This window comes from Puma concolor, chromosome B4 (assembly GCF_028749965.1).
Source record: "Puma concolor isolate L17-30 chromosome B4, mPumCon1.1.hap2, whole genome shotgun sequence".
NCBI lineage: Eukaryota > Metazoa > Chordata > Mammalia > Carnivora > Felidae > Puma > Puma concolor.
The window spans coordinates 61,135,927-61,148,707 of NC_141673.1; positions in this window are offsets into that span (position 1 = coordinate 61,135,927).

The following is a 12,781-nucleotide window of genomic DNA, read 5'->3' on the forward strand; positions in this document are numbered from 1 at the left end:
CGCTCACACTCTGTCTCTCTCTGTCTTTTTTTTTATTTATTTATTTATATATGAAATTTATTGTCAAATTGGTTTCCATACAACACCCAGTGCTCATCCCAAAAGGTGCCCTCCTCAATACCCATCACCCACCCTCTCCTCCCTCCCCCATCAACCCTTAGTTTGTTCTCAGTTCTCAACAGTCTCTTATGCTTTGGCTCTCTCCCACTCTAATGTCTCTCTCTGTCTTGAAATTAAATAAATGTTAAATAAAGGTGTTTAATGCTATCACAATTTAATACAGATATATGGACTAGTCAGTACTTGGGGAAGCATTAAATTAAAATAATCTCACTAATTGTGAGAATTGTGTGAGTTTTCAGCATATTACAGTTCCTTAATTATCCGTTCAAATTCAACTCTTCATACAACTTTAACAATTGCAATCAATAATAACTCTTTCTTCCCCTTCTGTATTAAAATTTACCAAAATAACACTTGGTCATAAAGCCCAATTATTTTCCAGTTATATCAAGTACGTACACTTTGTCTGTACGACTTTAACACAAATCTATTGCTCAAAGAATAGGCTCTTATTTCTCCCATATCTTTTATACAGAGATGAGAAAATTGTACAGATTTGGTAAAAACTTTAACGTAAATTTTTTTGAAGTAATAAGAGAATCTAAGGTTTATTAGCTCCTTTTCTATAAAATTACTTACATTCATGATTTTTAATTTTTTTTAATTTAAATTTGATTTAGTTAGCATATATGCAATATATTGGTTTCAGGAGGAGAATTCAGTGATTCATCCATTTTTTGACTCTTTAGATTCATAGCCCTGTTTTCTTAAATGCTATAGTTACTATACATATAAAAATTCCACCGAAGCTTATGCATATAGCTCCTCGGAATTATATTTTTGTATTTTTCATCATCAGACACAAAGAAATATTACTAAGAATTCTTTTCTCTACTCAAAAAATTATGAAATTATTTTCTTTTAACAACTGTTTTACATAGGTTGATAATTTTTATATTACGCCATGTAATGAGTTAGTAATAGTCACACATTATATATTTCTATCAAGGTAAAAATTCCAGAAGTATTTAATACGGACAAAAGAAGAGTTTTGCCAACTTGGGAAGGCTGATTGTCTAGAATTATATGGGAAAATTTTAGTGTTCCTAACACAACTTTAATCGGTTTGCACTTTTGTAGATAATTGTCTTTTGTGTTAAATACTTCCATATTAACAAATTTAAAAGTTATAATATGCGACACACTTATAGGTGTTATTGAAAATTCAGTTGTTATTGATAATTAGATTAATACACCAATAATATAAATTTCACTGTTAGTTGAAATAATGGCTTTCTATGGCTCCATGAATTATGTTGATTACTTTCTAATGGGTACAAATAAGTGAATATAGGTAAATAAAAATGTGCACAAATAATGAGTTTTGCAAAAATATTTTATATGCAGAGAATATTAGGGCACACCTATTCTACCATGGCAACATAGCTCATTAGACTGTAATATTGCCAAACTAGCTGAAATAAATCTTGGGGATTTGAACGATTGGTAATGATTTTCTGTGTCTACATGAAAATAGCTAATGTGTCAGAAAATTTGGAGACGTGGATGTTAAGCTTCCCGTTTTAGATCCTAACTATTAATTAAGACTTATTTTCTAACAGTATTCAAGCAATTGTATTTGCTAAGGAACATTAATATTCTGAAATTTCCATTGTGTAAGTAATCAGTTTTTTGACAAAGTGAAAACTTTGTCCATTATTCCCACATAATAGAAACACTTCATTGGATTAATGAGTGAGTGTTCAAAAATGAGTGTGAAACCATTTAATTATTAGGAAGTGGCCTCATCATCTATCAAATAAAAGATGAACACAATGAGAATTTGTATATAAAAAGAAAATTTTATATCAAACATTTCTGTCAGCAAAATAAAAGATGATACTCCTTTATAATAAAGATTCATGCTATTTACAGAAAAATTGTATATATACCATATGTGGTATATACATAGTCATATGTATATATGATCAAATAATAAATACTTGACCCAAACAAGATTTATCTGGCAAAAAATACATATATTTACTCAAAGACTTAGTGCTGGTACAGTGATTTTTTTTAAGAGGTTTATTTGTAGTTGAAAAGATGTGGAAGAGCTTTCCCTAAAATTTTGAGATAAATTTAGTTATGAATGTCTTCTCCAAAGTAAAATCATTTTTACAATTAAATGTATGTAAGTGTCGTGTTTAGCCTCTGTCTCCTTCTGTGGTGGACCTGTTTGCTAGTTTATGAAGCATTTAGGAGGAAAGTTCAGAAACTTGAGTCCATGGGAAGTAGGAGAGGGCTTAGTGGAAAAACAGAAGAAAGTGTGATTTGATTTCCTTTAAGCTCTAATTCTGTGAGTATGGTGTAACATTTTCTGCTGAATGTATGTGTATATGCTAAACTGTCATATTTAAATTTTTTTAATGTTTATTTATTTCTGAGACAGAGAGAGACAGAGCATGAGTGGGGGAAGGGCAGAGAGAGAGGGAGACACAGAATCTGAAACAGGCTCCAGGCTCTGAGCTGTCAGCACAGAGCCCGACACAGGGCTGGAACTCACAAACTGTGAGATCATGACTTGAGCCAAAGTCGGTCGCCCAACCGACTGAGCCACCCAGGCGCCCCCAAAACTGTCATATTTTAATTTTTTTAGCTGTATCTGTTTAAATCAATCAAAATATTGCTTAAAAAGAATGTATATGCAGTTGTATCAACAAGCAAAATGAAAGGTAGACAGCAAATTAATAGACTGTACGTGTCTAGTTAAATGCAGCCATCACCAACCCTCTCCTACCTCAAACAGGTGAATCACTTCTGCCTTAGTTTCAAATCAGCTCCTTCCATGGCTAAATCAGAGAATATAAAGGCTTAGGACCCACTGGGAAATGGTCCCTGGGTCACCAGAATTTGATTGCTTCAGAATGCTGAGGAATGCCTGGCTTTTTGTCCCAACAAAGATCTGTCAAATTAGCAGGTAAAAAGAAGAAACAAAGTATGTAAGCAGATTGAAATCCCCTGCCAAGTCTTCCTTGCCATTCCCTTGCTCTTAGAATTTATCTCCCTATTTTTCTTACTCATTTTGGTCTGTGTGAATGGACATCTTGCTATTCCTTTGTCATCCAGGCCCATGGTCAACTAAAGCCTTTGCAATGGCTGTTGCATCTTTCTGTGATGTTCTTTCTCCAGACATTACCTGACTAGCCCTCATGTCCCTGAGATCTCAGAATTGGGGCATGCCTCAGGGGAAGCTTCCCTGATTATACTATCCAAGATGCCCACTACTCAATCACTGTCTAACACCTTAACTGGCTTGATATTTTATGCCCAGTAGATTTTTTGGTGTTCCTCACACCACTCTTAAATTCTATTATTTATTTCCTATGTGTTTATTGTCTTCTATCCTCACTAAACCGTAAGCTCAACTAACTGAAGGACTTTATTTCGTGCTGAATCTCTGGGACTTATGAAAATGACTAGCACGTATTTGGAATCCTAGAGATATGTATTAATTGAATCTTGTTTTTTACTGGAACCTTATGTAATAGCAATTTTCCATAGGCTTGAGCTATCCCAACATATCATTTGCCTTCAACTATTATAAGGGATCCAATGTCTTTGAAACAACAATTCCTTTTCTCCAAAGATACTTCATACAGAAAAAGATATGATTGACACATCAAAAGTGTTAACAGACTTCATATAAATATTTGATTTATATTAAATATTTCAAATAAACTGATCTGAAAGGCCCTCCTAAGTGTTCAGTTAAGGAAATAGATTTCACTATAACATATCCCACTCAAGGGATAACATTAAAGGAAATTTGTAGTTCTTCCTGAAAGCTAATCGTGATTAATATTTCTGATTAAATGATGAGGATACACATGCAAATATCACAGACCAAATAGTTAACAATTTTTCAGGCAAAGAAAGCACACAAAAAAATGGAATGTTAAGATTGCACAATTAACATTTTTTAATGTTTTTATTTATTCTTTTTTTTTTTTTCCTGAGAGAGAGAGAGTGTGAGAGGGGGAGGGGCAGAGAGAGAGAGGTAGACACAGAATCCAAAGCAGGCTCCAGGCTCTAAGCTGTCCCCACAGAGCCCAATATGGGGCTCGAACTCATGACTGCCAGATCATTACCTGAGCTGAAGTCCTATGCTTAACCCACTGAGCCATCCAGGGGCCCCAAGATTGCACAATTAATAAAATGTCACCTTTATAATTCTTTTCCTAACTTGATCTTATGTTTTAAAGTTATATAGGGGTGCCTGCGTGGCTCAGTCAGCTAAGGATCTGACTCTTGATTTCTGCTCAGGTCATGATCTCACAGTTTGTGAGATGAAGCCCCCTGTGGGGGTTTGTGCTGACAGTGTGGGGCCTGCTTGGGATTATCTCCCTCTCTCTCTCTCTCTCTCTCTGCCCCTCCTTCACTCATGCTCTCTCTCTCTCTCTCTCTCACTCAAAATAAATAAAAAAAACATTTTTAAAAATCTTTAAAAAAATTAAAAATTGTATAGAATTCCAGTCAAAAATTATGCAGACGGTTCTTCTAATCTCCAATTCACATGTGCAAACCTTCAGTATAAAGTCAATTTATTGGGGCGCCTGGGTGGCGCAGTCGGTTAAGCGTCCGACTTCAGCCAGGTCACGATCTTGCGGTCCGTGAGTTCGAGCCCCGCGTCAGGCTCTGGGCTGATAGCTCAGAGCCTGGAGCCTGTTTCCGATTCTGTGTCTCCCTCTCTCTCTGCCCCTTCCCCGTTCATGCTCTGTCTCTCTCTGTCCCAAAAATAAATAAACGTTGAAAAAAAATTAAAAAAAAAATAAAAAATAAAGTCAATTTATTGATGAGAAAAATGTCCAACCAAACTTCTGTTAAAAAAAATCAGATGGGCGCCTGGGTAGCTAGTCAGTTAAGCGTCCGACTTCAGTTCAGGTCATGATCTCGCAGCTCGTGAGTTCGAGCCCAGTGTAGGGCTCTGTTCTGACAGCTTGGAGCCTGGAGCCTGTTTTGGATTCTGTGTCTTCCTCTCTATCTGCTCCTCCCCCCACCCCTCTCTCTCTCATTCTCTCTCAAAAAGAAATAAACATTAAACATAAAATTTTAATTTAAAAAAAATTTTTTTTACATAATTAAAAAATCAGATGTATAAAATAAGCACTGCATAAAATAAATACACAAAATAAAAATTTTATAATATACATTCAGTTTACATACACACACATATATGTGTATGTGGTGTGTGTGTGTGTGTATATATATATATATATGTATATAAAGATAAGAGAAAATTAAAGATATGTAGATAGGTAGATTGATAGAACATGTATATATGCTAAATATACCCATGCGTCAAAATGATTTTAATCAATAAAAGCCTTTTATGTGCAAAATGGAAATAAGAAAAATAGTTGTAGGGGTGGCTGCGTGGTTCAGTGGTTTAAGCATCCGACTTTTGATTTTGGCTCAGGTCATGATCTCACAGTTTGTGAGTTTGAGCTCTTCATCGGGCTCTGCGCTGACAGTGAGGAACCTGATTGGAATTCTCTCTCTCTCCATCTCTGTCCCTTCCCCTCTCTCTCTCTCTCTCTCTCCCTCTCAAAGTAAATGAATAAAAACAATATTGTATGCAATGTGAACTTCTTCCAGATAGCCACTAATTGCTTGCCTGACACCACACTGTCACACACATAGTAATGTTAATGATTCCAATATTTTCTCAGGAAAGCAGGCCAATTTCACTCTGAAACCTCTCTTTGACTCATATACGCATAAATACAATGCTTTCATCCTTTGATATATTATCTCTTTGTGCAACTTCTTTAGCACTTAATCTAGCCTTGTGAAGTAACTACTGAATCCCTCCAATGCTTTAATGATAACTCATCTTTTTATCTTCTCTTTGCCCTTTCTTTGAATGTAAGCCATATGGGTGCTGCCAACCATTTCTCAAATATGTCTTTCATTGAAATACTTTGCTGTATAAAACTCTGCTTCAACGCTCATATTCCTTGTAATGCCTTATATGAGAAATACGTACTAACTTCTCTATGTGCTTAAGCAAGTTTTTGGCAACAACCATTTTATGATATACTGGGCTCTGTGTGTGTGCGTGTGTGTGTGTGCGCGCACGCGCGCACGCCAGTATCTATATAGATATATAGATATGTATTCCCTGCAGGAAGGAAATAGCATGATACCTTTGCTGAGTAAATATTTGTTGAGGATTTATTCAAGCCAAATTAAGTGTCTAAATTACATACTCCATTTTATTGAGACATAATTGATTTGTAATAAATTTCACATGTTTAAAGTATACAGTTTGATAAATTTTGAGATCTGTCATAAACCTATGACGACTTCACCACAGTCAAGATAACCCTAAAATTGTCTCATACCCCTTTTAATCCTTGCCTTGCAACCCACCCTACACTCTCACACAGAAGATCAGTTCGCTGGGAAAGAATTTATCAGTTTTGCAACTGTGTGAGTGTTATTCCAAACAAGAAGAAAGAAAGGGCCTATTTTTACCAACTGCCAACTCTAAGTTCTCCAATTAAGCATTATAAGCATAAAGGTATTCAGATATTCTGTTTCCTTTGCATGTTTTCCACAAATACCCAACATCGTGGCATTACCATTTTTTCTGTAGATGTTAAATATAGCATATAGCCTATGTTATTTATAGCTATGCTTAGTCGATGTTTCATTATATACCTCAGTGAGTAAATGGGTGCTTTATGTTCTAACAGGTAATTTATAGGGACTATACTGAGAGCTGTGGTATCTAGGGGCAGTATGTTCTAACTGCAGCTAGAGTTCATGCTGAGATCAATGTAGTGATGAGATCCAAAAGGCAAATGGAAATCTAAGCCAGGCAAAAGATTCCAAGAAGAGGATAGAAAACAATATTGGAATATTGAGAATGGAGAGACAGACAAATGAATGCAGAGAGATTTCAATAAATCACGTGGGTAAATAGAAAGGTAAGTAGGAGAAACTGGATGCAATACATGGTTAACATTTACAACTTCTCTGCACCATGCTTTATACTAGGAAAAATTTAGAGTCAAGGGATTGTCTGGAATTAGTCATGAATCTTTTATCACTTTGCCATTTCTACATAACAAAGCTCCCTGAAATTTAGTGTCTGAAAACAACAAGCATTATTACTGTTCATGAGTCTCTGGTTCAGCTAGGCAGTTCTGCTGATATGGACTGGGTTCTCCCACTTCCTGGGGAATCAATTGGCTCTAAGCTAGTCTAGGATGGCCTCGGTAGAGATGAATCAGTTCTACTTCAATAGATGTCTGTCCCAGCAGACTAGCCTTGGTTTGCTCTCATGAGAATTGTGCGGGTGCAAGAGAGAGAGAGAGAGAGAGAGAGAAAGAGAGAGGAATGCATGCTTGGCTTCTTGATACTGACACTCTGAGTTGTCACAACATTCCTTCTGTCACATCTCTTTGCAAAAGCAAGTCACAGGTCTAGGCTAGATTCAAAGGATGAGAAGCAGACATTTACCTGCTGAGTGGAGCTGTGGAGTCACATAGCAAAAGACAGGGCCATTTTCCTATCCATCCACCACACCAGCTCATGAAGAATCACCTAATCACTTTCTTTTTCTTTTCTTTTCTTTCTTTTTTTTTTTTTTTTCTGCTCTGAGCTTCATTATCCTAATCACTTTAAAAGCCGTTTTGACCATATTGGTCTCCCAGGGCTGCCATAACAAATTACAAACCCGGTGGCTTAAAACAACAGAAATGTATTCTTTCACAATTCAGGAGGCCAGATCTGGTGGCTCTGAGGAACATGTGTTTCTTCTAGCTTCTGGTGGTGGCCAACAGCCCTCGGTACCCCTGGCGAGATCTCTCCAGCTTCTGTCTCCATCTTTACATGGCTGTTGGTCCTGTGGATCTGTGGATCTTTGCGTCTCTTAATCTCTCCTTAAATAGTGACAATAGTCATTGGATTTAGGGCCCACTCCAATCTAGTATAACTCTATCTTCACCTGATTACACGTGTAAATGCCCTATTCCAAATAAAGTCACATTCACACATACCCACTTTTAGGACTTCAACTTACCTCTGTGGGGGACACAATTCGTTTCACAACAGTGATGATATGTATTGTGTGGAATATGCTGAAGAGATATCAAGTATCCTGATTACCATTAAAGACATAAGCCTATAAATTCATAAAATATAGAAAAGCCCAATCTACAGACAAGTATATAAGAAATGGAGAAAAAGTCAACTAGCATTAGAAAAGCTTCCCTCACTTTCTTTTTGGCCTTCCCTATGGTACCTGGTCAAACACAAGGCATGCTTCTTTTTCAACTTAAAGTGAAGTTCCTTTTGCAAATTGATCCATGAACGTTTTTACCCTATCTCTGACCACTTTGCCGTTTATAAGCCATACATTACTCTTTATTGTTGTCAAATGTTTTATTTCACACGATTTTAGAACTTGCTCCTTTATAGAGGATCAAAGTGAGTTTCAAAGAGTTTCTGTCTTGACCAAGGTCAACAAGATAGTTAATGAAAGAATCAGCAATGACATCTAGGCTTTTATTTCTATTTTCAACTTTCACTAGTTTTGCCTTTCCCCATTTTATCGAGATATAATTGACATATACCACCATATAAGTTTAAGGTATACAGAATAATGTCTTGACATACACATATGACACACTGATTACCACAACACATTCGGTTAACATCAATCACCTCATACAGTTACAATTTTTTGTCCTTATGATGAGACAGTTTAGGCTCTACCTGCTTAGCGACTCTCAAATTGTCCATACTGCGGAATGAACTGCAGTCTAGTTGCTGTACATTGCATCTCCAGTGCTTATTTATCTTATCACTGGAAGTTTACACCTTTTGATCTCCTTTGCTTATTTCCAACCCCTACCCCCTGCCTCTGCTAACAACAAACATCATCTCTTTTTCTCTGAGCATTTGTTAGATTTCAAATATAAGTGATTTCAGACAGCGTTTGTCTTTACCTGCCTGACATATTTTACTTAGCATAATGGTCTCAAGGTCCATCCATGTTATCACAAATGGCAGGACTTCCTTCTTTTTTATGGACGCATAGCATTCCATTGCATATACATGTACACACACACACATACATATACAGTTTCTTTATCCATGCATTTGTCATGGATCCTTCAATTGTTTCCACATCCTGGCTCTTGTAAGTAATGCTGCAGTGAACATGGGAATGCATATATCTCTTCCACATAGTGATTTCATTTCCATTGGATATGTATCCAGAAGTGGAATTGCTAGGTCATATGGTGGTTCTCCTTTTAATTTTTTTGAGGAAACTTCATACTGTGTTCCATAGTGGCCGTTCCAATTTACATTTCCACAACAGTGCACGAGGGTTCCCTTTTATCCACATCCTCTACAGTATTTGGTATCTCTTCTCTTTTTTGATGATAGCCACTCGAACAAGTCCAAGGTGATATCTCATTGTGATTTGAATTTGCATTTCCCTGATGATTAGTGACTTTTAGCACCTTTTCACGTACTTCTTGGCCATGTGGATATCTTCTTTGGAAAAATGTCTATTCAGGTCCTCTGCCCATTTTTAAGTTGGATTATTTGGAGTTTTAGGCTACTGAATTGAATGAGTTCTTTATATATTTTGGCTATTAATCCCTTACCAAGTATATAATTTGCAAATATTTTCTCCTATTCTATAGATATTTTTTTCATTTTGCTGATTGTTTCTTTTGCTGTGCAAAAGCTGTCTATTTTGATACATTCCCACTTGTTCATTTTTTATTTGTTGCTTTTGCTTGAAGCATTCTATCCAGAAGTCATTGCTAGAACCCATGTCAAGAAGTATTTTCCCTCTTTCATCTATGAGTTTTATGGTTTCATGTCTTACACTTAAAACTTGAATTTGAGTTAATTTTTGTGAGTGGTGTCAGACAAGGGTCTTCTTTCATTTACATGTGAATATCCAACTTTCCTACATAATTTTGAAGTGACTGTCTTTTCTCCAATGAGTATTCTTGACTCCTTGGTCAACTATTCATTGATGTGTATGCATCTTGGTTTTAAAAACTAATATTAGCAACACATATTTGATTTTGCTTTATTAATATGGTTTTTGTTCACATTAACAACTAAAAATTGATTACACAATTATCTTTTTTTTTCTATCACACATTTTTCCATAAATCTCTCAATTGTTTTAGGTAAAGAAAATATATCCAACTAATCTGAAAATTAAAAATATCAAAATATTTTTTAAGGTCATATCCAAAGGCTTATTTTAAAATTATTTTTGCCCTGTGTCCAGATGCCCTTAAAACACATAGATCAAGTTATTCACTTCTTATTTATGATGAAGGGCGGTTTTTGTCTCTACATATCAATATATTCCATATATACATATGTGTATGTATTTTTTTCTTCTGGATCTAGAATGTTCCTTTCATAACATTCTGGGCAAGCCATTTTGATAGGAACTTACAGATTAATTTTGTCGGAAGACACTTGTTCCTGACTTGTTTTCTATCCATTTGACGTCTTCATTAAATCAAAGAAAAACAAAGGAATCCAAAAAAACTCAAACTGACTTTTCATGATTTACCCAGGAAACATATTGAAAAGATAGTGAGAAGTATACTGCATCAATCTCTGGACACTGTCACTGCAGTCTCCATGGCCCTGGAAACTGGGACCCACTGGCTTCAGGTGGATCCCCACTGTCTCCATTTCTTTGCATTGTTAAATCAGAATTCAGTATCTTATCAGTTGAGCTAGCTTAACTGGCTGTAAGGGAGTCTGGTAAAATACATACATGACCTTCAGATTTCCTCCATGGGAAATGTTTTCTGCCTTCCTTTCCTAAGACTCAAAAATGAGGAGTCCAGAGGCTAAGCAGTTAGTGAATGATCACTGTTCCCGCCTTTCTGAATGTACCGAATTGTAATAGCACAATGAAAGCTGACATGACTTTGCCACAAATCTGTGCTAGAGATGAGGTTTCATGGAGGATAAATAGTTATTGTGTATTGGATCTTGATTCAAAATAGTGATTATCTGACTACCAAATATGTGGGTTTCATTCCATAATGAATCAACATTGTGAGTGCATTTTATTCTCTTTACTACCTGAAAATCCACAGCACTCACTATCAACATTATTTAATAAAACGAGTTTATAAATGTGCATGTATGTGCATTTCGTAGCATTGATTTTGGTATATTGAGAATTTTGCTTTATGACTTCATTACATAATTGTATTTTTACTAAAGCTCTTAAGTTTTGTCTCCTAACCAAATTTAAAACTCCCTTGGGACAGTGTTATTTCCTCCATGTTAAATAAATAAAGCAATTCTATACATTGGATTGGATTCACAAATTTGACTTGATTGTCATTGAAATAAAGCAAAATAGAATTTTTAAGCTATATTTAAATATCAACCACGTTGATAGCTCATTCTTCTTCCCTCAGTTCTCATACATGTGACAGGATTGGATAATACATAAACTGAACTAACCAATTTTTTAAAATTTGTTTGTCTTTTAATATTTACTTTTGAGAGAGAGAGAGAGAGAGAGAGAGAGAAAATGAGTGTGTGGGGGGAGCAGAGAGAGAGAAAGGGAGACACAGAATCCCAAGCAGGCTCCAGGCTCTGAGCTGTTAGCACAGAGCCCGATCCAGGGCTCAAACTCACGAACCATGAGATCATGACCCCAGCCTACACTGGTTGCTTAACCAACTGAGCCACAGGTGCCCCTGAACTAACCAATTCTTATTTTAGGGGTGCCAGGTTTGGTCTTTGAGGGCATCTTCTGACACTCAAACTGAAAGACATTTGGAGGAGATATTTCCGGAAAAGCTTATAAATGACAATAAGGGGACATATATATAGAAGTGCTCTAATGAATTATAAACCTAAGAAACACTCTTTACAAAATGTTTTTTCACTATCACTAAAAGAGTCAATCATATCACCATAAAGACAATGATAAAAATATCTTTCCAAAGAAAACTCTAGAATACTATTAGTGATGAAAATCTTAGCATTTTGGCAGGGGTGGTGAATTACTTATCAAATCAATACTTTCAATCATCTCTCTGGATATAATAATGACTCTATTAATTGGCTTTTGGAACTCTAAAGAAAAAACCAAGCTGTAAATTGAGGATGACAAGCCTGAAGAAAAAAATGTCTCAAACAGTCTGTGGCTTTATGACTTACATCAATTTTAATGAAACTATATGAAACATAGTAATCGTGTTATAAATTCCTTTCAAGAAGCCAGGGATTATAAATCATATAAGATATGCAATAGATGAATGACTTATGAAAATTTTGGCTGGCATCTTACAAGAAGAAATCAATTTTACATTTTATTCAAAACATAATATATGCATAACTAAAGCATACCATTTAACATGTGAGATCTGATCCTATATTTTCTGTTATTTTCACAACAGTACTATCAAACACTCAGTTAGCATTTACTTGCCATTGACTGTTTTCATAAATTGTTGTGTTATTCTATTCTAGTTTGTATTACGCTAGCTTATTAAATGCATACACATGCACTACTAAACTGATTTTAAAAACTCACAATCTACTCATGAGTCACACACAACTAGTAGAAAAACGTTGCAACAGTCTTACCAGATGGTCACTGAACTTAGTGACATTAATTTTGGGATATATG